This window comes from Lolium rigidum, chromosome 1, assembly GCF_022539505.1.
Source record: "Lolium rigidum isolate FL_2022 chromosome 1, APGP_CSIRO_Lrig_0.1, whole genome shotgun sequence".
NCBI lineage: Eukaryota > Viridiplantae > Streptophyta > Magnoliopsida > Poales > Poaceae > Lolium > Lolium rigidum.
In genome coordinates this window covers 132,731,680-132,742,953 of record NC_061508.1, presented here as the reverse complement: position 1 = coordinate 132,742,953, position 11,274 = coordinate 132,731,680, and the positions used below count along the sequence as shown (strand labels likewise).

The 11,274-nt window shown below is 41.4% G+C and overlaps 1 long non-coding RNA gene across 1 annotated transcript; it reads right to left on the bottom strand.

Annotated features, from left to right (window-relative positions):
• Positions 1–5,448: 5,448 nt before the first annotated feature.
• LOC124675114 lies at positions 5,449–11,270 on the bottom strand. The gene is made up of 3 exons (XR_006993181.1): positions 11,205–11,270; positions 11,020–11,102; positions 5,449–5,763 (listed from the first exon to the last, which is right to left on the bottom strand). It is a non-coding gene; the product is annotated as an uncharacterized LOC124675114 (long non-coding RNA).
• Between the last annotated feature and the right edge of the window lie 4 nt (positions 11,271–11,274).

Genomic DNA, 11,274 nt, shown 5'->3' with positions numbered 1-11,274 from the left:
GAACCCTAATTATTATGCAGAATTCTTCTTCTCCATGGCCAATGATTCTAATGTCGCCCAAATCAAGGGATGGACTAAACGAAACATGTGCATTGTACTAACAGTAATGGTTAGCAATGAACTCGGTTCGCTCACACCGTCCCTGAGATTTTGTGTGTCCATTTGTAGTACGAGGCCATGATGTTATGATGTGTCAATGATTAAAATCTGGCCCCAAATAGGTGCCACGAATGATTCTATCTGACCTTGTGTAGTGTACAATGGCTGATGATTTTGCATGGTACTTGGTTAGAAGGATCATTCGTGGTGCTAGGTGAGGCATGAATTATATGTACAATTTAATTGAACCATCCGATGATTAAACCTGTGGCACCATCTTATGGAAAAGGGTGTCTATAAGACCTTGTCATATGTCCATGCATTTTGCCTAATGAGGCTTTACCTCTTTGTGCTCCTTCTATAAGACCTTGTCAAATTTGATTTGGTCTTATACGCACTTATTGTCCTTCATTGTGTTTTGACATGAGGCTACCTCTTTGTGCTCCTTCTAATTGCCTTCTTCTTTCCAGTGCTCCAAGATGATGAAGGGTTCACTGGTGCACAACCTCAGCTAGGGATGTTCCAACGATGCTGGAGAGCGAATCCCCTCCCTGGCAATCGAGCGCTTCAGCAATCACTTTCTATGGCGCGGAAGCGCTCGCGGAGCGAGTCAATTCCCTTTTTATCACGTAGTGTTTTAATTACGTTCACACGTGTTCACACTAACAGCTTGTATTACTACTTTGCAAGTTGCATGCAGGCAAGAGCGTTCACACTGCATGCATGCACATGCTTAGATCATCTCATGGATTTGCATTTAATGAGCGTTCACACTTTCATAAGTTGTTGCATGCATACACATAGCATCTCACACTTTTTCTTCAGCACGAGGCAGGCTCTCAATTCTCTTTTTGCAATTCCCTTTTGGGTTTTATTTTCATACGGTAATTCATATTTAATGGGGTCCTTTTGCAATTCCCTTTTTCGGGCAAGTGGTTTTTAAGGGGGAAAATAACGGGTGGGGATCCACTTGCAACTCAAATGAACTACCACTTGCTACTCAAATTAAGTAACGTTTTAAGTTGTAAGCTAACAAAAGTTGCTAAAATATTCTAAATGAAATTTACTTTTGTAGGGTAGCTAAGTATTTATATTTACCGTTGATAAATAACGAGGTACCGGGTTGATAACTTGTAAACAAAAAAAAGAGTCGCTACATATTTTAAATTAAATTAAATTTTTAGGGTTGGTAGTTATTTATATTTACTATTGATAAATAACAGGACACCGGGTTGATAGCTTCTAAACTAAAAAAGATTCGCCAAAATATTTAAAATAAATTTAACTTTGGGGTTGATAATTTTATAAATTTACGGTTGATCACTCGAGTACGGAGGGGTTGATTATTCAAATATAGAGTGTTGATAACTTTTAGCCAGAAAAAAAGTTTTGTCGAAACATATTAACATGGGTGCTAGTTTTGAAGATCTCGCCGAGACGGATTTATTGGTGGAAGTGAATCTTCATTTGGAGTTGTTGTTTGAAAGTTAAAACGTTTTGAATTTTCAAATTGCGAAAAATTCTGCTGACATCAGCAGATTCGTCTATTTGTGCATGCATAGCCTGCACCAGGTTGATAATTTTATACATTCACCGTTGATCACTTAAGTACGTATGGGTTGATTATTCAAACAGAAATGATTGATAACTTTTAGCCCGAAAAAAAAGTTTCTCGGAACATATCAACATGGGTGCTAGTTTTGAAGATCTCGTCGAGACGAATTTATTGGTGAAAGCGAATCTTAATTTGAAGTTGTCGTTTGAAAGTTAAAACGTTTTGAATTTTCAAATTTGGAAAAGATTCTGCTGACATCAGCTGATTCGTCTATTTGTGCATGCATGCAGAACTTTCCCTCAATAGCCTGCACCAGGTTGATAAATTTATACATTACCGTTGATCACTCAAGTACGGAGGGATCGATTATTCAAAACAGAGAGGGTTGATAACTTTTAGCACGAAAAAAAGTTTCTCAAAACATATCAATATGGGTGCTAGTTTTGAAGATCTCGTCGAGACGGATTTATTGGTGAAAGCGAATCTTAATTTGAAGTTGTCGTTTGAAAATTAAAACGTTTTGAATTTTCAAATTTGGAAAAGATTCCGCTGACATCAGCAGATTCGTCTATTTGTGCATGCATGCAGAACTTTCCCTCAATAGTCTGCACCAGGTTGATAAATTTATACATTTACCGTTGATCACTCAAGTACGGAGGGGTTGATTATTTAAATAGAGAAGATTGATAACTTTTAGCTAGAAAAAAAATTATCGAAACATATTAACATGGGTGCTAGTTTTGAAGATCTCGTCGACACGGATTTATTGGTGAAAACAGATCTTAAATCGGAGTTGTCGTTTGTGAGATAAAACGTTTTGAATTTTCAAATTTGGAAAGATTCTCGCTTACGTCATCAAATTCGTCTGTTTCTACATGCATGCAAAACTTTCTCTCAATAGCCTCCACTACAGTCCAAAATTTCCCAAAATGGAAAAAATAAATTGGTTAGAAACCGAGCGCTTAATCCCTCCCTGGCGCTCGAGCGCTAGCTAGGGCAGCCCGCTGGAGAGGGCATCTCTACCAAGAGGCTAAGGGGAAGGCCTCCCAAGACCAGGCACTTATATGACGATGTTGGACCAACCCACTACGCCAAGGTCATATTGGCGCTAGGATTGGAAATGCTTCCAATTTCATTGGTTTCCGTCATCACAAGGACAATCATCCCGAAGAAGAACACCGGTTGCTCCTGGATGGTGAAGCTCAAGCACGTGAATGGCATAGCTACTTCATTACCTTCAAGGTGCTTAGGGGCGACATCTTAAAGGTCACTATATTTGACTACAACATGACTGAGGTAATGAAGAGGTGCCCACAACAGGATTCAGCCCTTGCCATGATCGATGAATGAACCATGCATGATCGTATATCTAGTTGTCATACTGAGTTTTGTCTAGTTTCGTGTCAAACTATCAATGGCCGTATGTCCGTGAATTGTCCTGAACTCTGTATGATCATATGCCTGTTGTCGTGAAGTTTTTGTTTCATCTGTTGTCGGCTTCTATGTATGATCGTATGTATGTATGCACAAAAGGGTTGTAAGTTGTAACCTCACTAGTTCGAGAAGAGGTTGTCGCATCTTCCGTTCAGCACATAACCAAACAACATGTCCAGCTGGTTACTAGCCTAAAACACCCCACCAAATGAATGGGCTTTCGTTTCTCCCGCCGAGTCAAAATGAAATTGTTGACAACCAATCGAAGTGCGTAAATAGGCTCAAGCCAAGTATGGACTCATACACTTTCCACTGGATCAAATTTCATATGGCGGGGGGGGGGAACTCATACGAGTATCCAAACACGCCCCATGTGATATATAAAAGAGCTTACACTGGCATATGAAATTTGATCCACATAGAAGAAACATAAATCCACAAAGCGTCAATCTGCATACTAGATTGCATCCATGGTGGGCAAATAGCTCTCGAACTACTTGTTGGGCAAATAGTTGTCGAACTACTTGTTGCGGATGAAACAATGCAGCCATAATCTAAGAATCGTAGACCAAGTAATGAGCAAGATTATAATGTGAACCGTTGATCAAGTAGAGAGCAAACATATATATGAGTATACAAATCTGCATGGGTAAAAGACATATCCCATTTCGTTAAAAATCATATCATTCATAAAAAAGTCAACACCTACCAAGATAAGAACCCTCAGATTCTTATCAAACCCCCGCAACCAGCTCCCAAATATTTGGGTCACATTACAAGGGTGGATAGACGAGTGAACGATAGACCAAACAACACAAGCAAAGGGGCAATTAAAAAAAACAAATGTCTAATAGTCTCATTCTTATGACAAAGACGATATTTTGTACGGAGTACTCCCTTTTCCATGGTTTGCATTGCGTAAGCCTTCACTGTAACATGATGTGATTGATTAAATCTCCCGGTAAGTGAATTTGGCATCCATAATTCCGCCATTACCAGGCGATATTTCAGTTGGCGTTCCAAAAAAAGATGAATAATGCAATGCTACCGGATCTCGACCGTACATAGGTTTGTCCAGGACCTACTGACATTATTGGAAAATTGACTGGGATAATCACAACATTTGACGGCGGATATCCCAGTGGAAACAAAATTGTGTTGACGAATCAGATAGAGGTAGGATGAAGATTTGCTTCAGTTGATTAGGCCCCAGCATTTTGTTAATAGGAAGCAAGCAATAAGAGTACCTGAAATCTTAAGAGCGGGCGCGTGCCAGACGGACATGCTGGGCACATGCACTAGACGACAGTTGTTGCATCCGGATATCAAAGCAGTAATGGTAGGCTAGCTAATATTAGGTGTCATTTTTAAAAAAGCTATAACTTTTAAACCGTGTGGCGAAATTACAATTCGTTTTCACTTCTAAAATCCCCACGATGAGAGCTTCGAAACTAGACCACATTTTCATATGTTTCGACGAATTTTTTTTACAAGCAATTTTGATGCGCGACGGAGCAACTTTATTGTGCAGCAAAACAACTTTGGTATGCGAAAAAGCAACTTTGGTGTGCAACGAACATGTACACTCTTTTGGTACACGAAAGCACAACTTTTGTGCCCGACAACAATTTTGGTTTCCATCTGAGCAATTTCAATGTGTGACGAAGCAACTTAAGTGCCCTGCAGAGCAACATTGGTGCTCGGCGACGCAGTTTTAGAACCGTGTAGAGCAACTTTGGTGCCCGATCGAGCAAATTTAGTGTCCTGCAGAGCAACTTTGATACTCGATAGAGCAAATTTTGTTTGTGACGGTCCAATTTTAGCGTCCAGCGAAGCAACTTTGGTGCCCACCGAATAAATTTTGATAGATGGCTGAGCAACTTTGGTGTTCAGCGATGCAACTTTCGTTTTGAATGTAGATTTACACTCGTGCAGCAAAGTTGCTTCGCCCCGCACTAAAGTTGCATCGTCTCACATTATAATTGCTTTGTCGCAAGTAGAAGTTGCTTTAAAAAAACTTCATCAAAATACATAGAAATGAGATCTAGTTTTGAAGAGCTCACCGCAAGAAATTCAAAAGTGAAAGCGGATCCCAATTTTGACATCCGGTGCAAAAGTTATATGATTTTGAACATTTGAAAAGGAAAAATTAATGTGCATGATGTCATCGTACTGCATGTGCTATGATCATTGTATGTATAACCATAAATGGCAGACGTTCACACTGGCAAAGCTATTTATGGAAGGCGTTCACACTAGCAAAGTTAACCTGCTTGCTTTTTTAGTTGCCCGCTCGGATGCACTAACAGGCACGCGGCCGCCCGCTAGACGCGTCCAGGAAGTCCATAAGAGTAGGGCACTTTCCCGAAAAAATGAATTGGCATTGAAGCGGTACAACTATGTCGTGTATCCAGCAATTGCAATTAGAAGCACTTCATCTCCTCCTACAACCCCATGTGGAACTAGATTAAAACTATGAGACACTCCCCTCCAAAAGAAGACTAGAAAATGCTAGTATTACGGAAGAAACAAGCTAATATTAGTCCAAGTCTTCCAATGAGGGCCCTTCGTTCTCCACAATAAAAACATCTGCCAAGACGAGCCAACTGTTGCAGAATAAATTCAGACAAAACCTTATCTCAGTAACTTCTTTAGAATTATCTGCACCATGGGATCTGACAAAAAAAGATCATAAGATCATACTATTTGAATAGTCAGCAAGGTATAACTACATGGAAATTACACATCTAGGATATAGGTAAGAATATTAGTTAAGGGAAAGCCACTCATTGTTAAGTATAACACAGCAAATGAGCAAATAATTCAGCCTTCTATATAGTTTAAGATTGATGAAGATCCCTATACACAATCATTATGAGACACATATGTACGCAGATATGCCAATCAACTTTTTTTGACATCGGACGTTACTTATCTGTAACCAGAGATAAAGAGAACAACCTGGTATATGATTTTATTTGTTCAGAGAAAACTTTGAAATATATAGCAATGGGAAAGTTGAATCTACAGAGAAAGTAACAAAATTTACTGGTTAATATCATCTAGTCAGTGTGAAAAATTTATGAGAGAAATTCAATCTCCATATTCTCACAGCCTCAACACCCCCCACCACCACCACACAACACACACAGACCCTCGAAAATTGAAGAAAACTTTGTTTAATGTATTCAGTACTGGTTAGAGCCATTTAAATGTAGCCCTGGCAGTTCTATATGAAGAATGTCTATTTTTAACTCTGGTTAAAATAGCCAGCTATAACCTTTCGCGAGGCCTGCGGCTACAGCTAGAGGCTTCAAAGGCTAAAATGGAAATAGCTGCTAATAGCCCCGCTAATCCCCACGAGTCTAATCCTAGCCACAAAATATACCCGGTCCTTTGTCTCCCAAAATAGGCAGGACAGGGGAGGCAACCATGGCGGTGCACCCTCGCTGCTGAATCTGACCGTCGTCGCTGCTGAACCCGGACGCCCTCGCTGCCGGAGGTGCTCATGCTCTTCACCGCACTGCTGGACGCCGAGGCGGCGAGTTGCTCAACCTCTGCCCGAGCTCTCCTCGCCGCGAGCAACCCAGGCCACCCTACCTCTCCACGCCGCGCTGGACTGCTGCTGCTTTGGTTGCTGGAGTGGACTGCTGCTGTAATCCGGCGAGGGCGTCGTCAATTGGATTGATATCCTCCAGTCAGTTCCGCAGTTTCCATCCGTGAGATTTATTTCCGTGGCCTATAAATTGAAACCTTGTGCTCCTAATTTAGCAGCTCCATGGTGTACTAGAAAAGCTTGGACTAATGTACGTATGTAGCTAAGCAAGCAAGTAGCTAACTAAACGTGACTACTGTCTCTGCCTCTAGGCACAAACTACAGTGGAGTGGTTGCTCAATTGCTGCTCTCGGTCTATGCTGCTACCACGGCAACCATGTCGCATCAAGGCAAGCCCCTCTAGTCTCTACTCTCTTTTTAATTTGTAAAACTGTCCAAATTTTGCTATGTCATATGCGACCAATAGATCCTAAACTTTGTTAGCCCTGTTTTGATTGCATTACCTAGCCAGCTCATGCCTTAATGTGTGACTAGTATAGTAGATGTTTGCACTGTTTTATTAACTTTTGTTGGCCCTTCAGCCTCTTCCTAATTTGTTTGACTTTTTTGTTCTGTAGGTACTGGTGCATCAAGCACCGCCTCGATACAACAACCTCCAGCAGCTACTGGTCTCTCAGATGATCCTGCTTGGAAGTATAGTACTATTCCAGATAAGAATAAGAAGAATGCCCTCAAGTGTAATTTCTGTGACAAGATATGCACTAATGGTGTTACAAGGATCAAGTACCACCTTGCTGGCATTAAAGGATTCAGTGTTACACCTTGCCCAAAGGTTCCTACTGACGTCAAGGCAGAGATGTTGGCTTTACTGTTAAGCAGTAATGCTGCAAGGGATAAGAAAGTTGAGGCATTGGAAACAGCCAGAGGTAAAGTTTGCTTGGATCACTCGGAGGGAGAAGAAGGTGATGAAGATTGTGGCAATGCGGTTGTGCTGAAGTCAAAACCCCAAAGAAGTAGCTTCAAAGGTGCAGGATCTATGAAGAATTTCTATAGTTCAAGTACAATAAAAGAATCTGTCAAGAAATCTAACCTTGGCAGAAAGACTCAAACAGTGTTGTCAACTCAAGAAAAAGAGAAGAGGAGGAATAGAGCTTGTGAGTACATATGCCAATTCTTCTATGAAGCTAGCATCCCACACAACACTGTGACACTTACTAGCTTTGCTTGTATGCTTGAGGCCATTGGACGTTTTGGTAAAGATTTGGAGGGACCTAGTGCATATGAGATGAGTGGACCATTTTTGCAGAAAAGGAAGAAAAAAGTGATGGATACATTCAAGCACCATAGGGAAACATGGGAGCTCACTGGCTGTACTGTCATGACTGATGCATGGACAGATAGGAAGTGTAGGGGAGTAATGAACCTAGTTGTTCATAGTGCTCATGGTGGCTTATTCGTGAATTCAGTTGATTGCTCGGATGTCAAAAAAGATGCCAGATATATCTTTGAGCTTGTCGATCAGTGCATTGAAGATATAGGGGCAGACAAGGTGGTACAAGTGGTGACTGACAATGGTAGTGTCAACATGGCAGCAGCAATTCTATTAAAAGCAAAGAGACCTTCCATTTTTTGGAATGGATGTGCAGCCCACACAATTGATCTCGTGGTGGAGGACATAGGGAAGCTTGGACCGGTTGATAAAACAATTGTCCAAGCAAGGCTAGTTACTGTGTTCTTGTATGCTCATACAAGGGTGTTGGCTTTGATGAGGAGTGTTCTTAAGAAAGATCTTGTGCGCTCAGGTGTTACCAGATTTGCCACAGCTTATCTCAATCTAAAAAGCTTGCAAGATAACAAGAATGGGCTGCAGAAACTATTCAGATCAGATGAGCTACATGAGATGGGATACTTGAAGAAGGACAAAGGGGACAAAGCTCAGAAAGTGGTGAAGTCTGAAGCCTTCTGGAAGCGTGTTGATCTTGCTGTGAATTTCTTTGAGCCAATGGCCAATGTGTTGAGAAGAGTGGATAGCGATGTTCCAGCAATGGGATTCTTCTATGGTTGCATGCTAGATGCAAAAAAGGAGTGTTTGTTGAGGTTCGACAATGATGAGAGTCGTTGCAAATCAGTTTTGGATATCATTGACAAGCGCTGGGACAACAAGCTCAAGAAGCCCCTACATTTGGCTGGTTACTTTCTGAACCCCTACTACTACTATCCAAACAAGGTTCAAATTGAGAAAGATGGAAAATTTAGAGCAGCTATGATCACTTGCATAACAACAATGATTGAGAATTTCGAAGAACAAGATAAGATGATTGAAGAACTCGAGGAATATCGAGGTGGGAAGGAGTCTTTTGGAACAGACATTGCCACAAGACAGAGAAGAAACAAAAACTACGATCCAGGTGAGGTGCTTGCTGATTTGATCGCACTTCTCCTCTTTGTCATCTCTTTATTTGTGTAACTAATAATCTGGCCATGACTTAATGCAGCAACATGGTGGTTGAATCATGGTACAAGCTCACCAAACCTGAAGAATTTAGCAGTAAAGATTCTTAGTTTGCCATGCAGCTCCTCGGCTTGTGAGAGAAATTTTTCAGCATTTGAACAAGTAAGAAATCTTTCAACTCTTATTAGTACACCAACATTAGCTTCTAGTTTACCACGTGTTGCTGGCTGCACAACTTCCATTGTATATTTCTGAAAATGCATGAAAACATTAGCTTCTAGTTTATTGCAGATTATAAAATTTGTACTTCTAAATTTACACAGGTCCATGTGAAGAAGCGCAATAGGCTACTTAGTGATAGGCTTAGGGACCTTGTCTTTGTCAAGGTTAACTCACGGATGATGGATCAGAAACAAAACAAGAAAAGGGACCCCATAGAGAAGATAATAGGTGATGTTCTTGAAGATGATGAGAATGAGTTCATTACTGGGATTGTTCCTGAAGACAATTGGCAAGTTCAACAAGAACAACCTGATAATGTGACTGAAGAACCAGAAGCATCAACATCACAGGCACAAGGAAAGAGACATGCACACGTTAGGAAGAAGCGGAAGAAGAGTATGCATTCTTTGCTTAATTGTGTAAAAGAAGATGCCATCCTGTCTGATTCTTCCAGTTCTTCAGTTTCAGAAATAGAAGGTAATCATCAAGATGATGACATTCTCTCCGATGCTTCAGCTGACTCAGATTGATTGCATGCATGTCTTGCTGGTTATCTGAACTTGCTGTTGCTTGTTTTTGCTTGCTGTGTACTTGTTGTATATGTGAAGAACTAACTGTTGGTACGTAATTTATGAACAGAACTATGTCCTGAACTGCTTAATGATGTTGTAATATTTGGACAAAACTATGTATTTAACTATCTGTGAACTATGTCTTGATTATGTGAATCTCTTATGTGAAGATGTTATTATGTTATGCATCTGTGAATTATTGATATATATATACTGCCCAAAAAAATTTCATTGTTTAGCAAATTGGCTATATGGCTTTAGCTACGCTATAGCCCGGCTATAGCCTTTCATAGCTTAAAAAATTATCGCGGCTATTGGCTATAGCCCGCTAGTTTAACCACATATTTTAAAGGAGGTGGTAACAACCTCCAGTCGCTAAAAATGTATTCTATGGCAAGCCATCTGCCAGCAACATTTATCAGCAGAGAAACAGGGGAAATGTTTTGAAATCCTATCACATGGCAGTTACAAATACCCCTCCGTCCAAAAATAAGAGTATCGACTTTTTCTAGATACGGATGTATCTACAACTAAGACACTTATTTTTGAAAGGAGGTAGTTACCACCTCCGTGGAGACATCCGTATTTAGTACAATACTTCTGATGATCCAAACTATTGCAAACATTTCGGCGTAAAGTCCATGTCAAACTTGAGCAACCAACTCAATGAAAGCTAAGAAAGTCAATCGAATAATTACTTCCACCAACTCAATATCAGGATATTAGTCAAAATGCCTGGCCTACACTGTTTGCCCTAAAAAAAAGTGGCTGGCCTACAATCTGGATAGCATGTTGGATAAACCTTGCACCTAAAGAGTAGTAAGTAGCCGTAGACTGACCACAGCACCTGAGAAACATCCTATTGCAGGGCATAATTCAAACCATGCCCGATCGCCCTTACCCGATCGCCCTTACGCAATGTATGATGCCGAAGACTATGGCCTCATGTCTCCACTGTAAGCGGCGGCAAGACACGACATTATACTGTGATTGCACGCATGGTTCAAGTCGCGTATGTCGTACCGCATTACCACCGTTCTAGGTTCCCAATATGCAGGGCAAAAAAGAATGCGGGAAAGCTACGAGATGCTGGTAACCAAACTGTAGAGGGGCAGAGAGAGTGGCATACCATCGGGACGCGGGTCGGCGTCAGGGGAAGGGCGGCAGCCGCAGCACGGCCTGCTCGGTTTCCACGGGGTCCGACCGCGAGATCTGCAAATCAAAGCAGACAAGCCCAAACTGTCAATACAATGGACATCCAAAATCAAGCAAAAACTATGGCGCGTGCTCGAGGAGGGGGAGGGGGGGACGAACCGGGTCGCGGAGCACGGGCTTGGTGTCGTCCGGCGCAGGCCGGAAGGGCGGCTTCCTCTTCGTCGCCGTG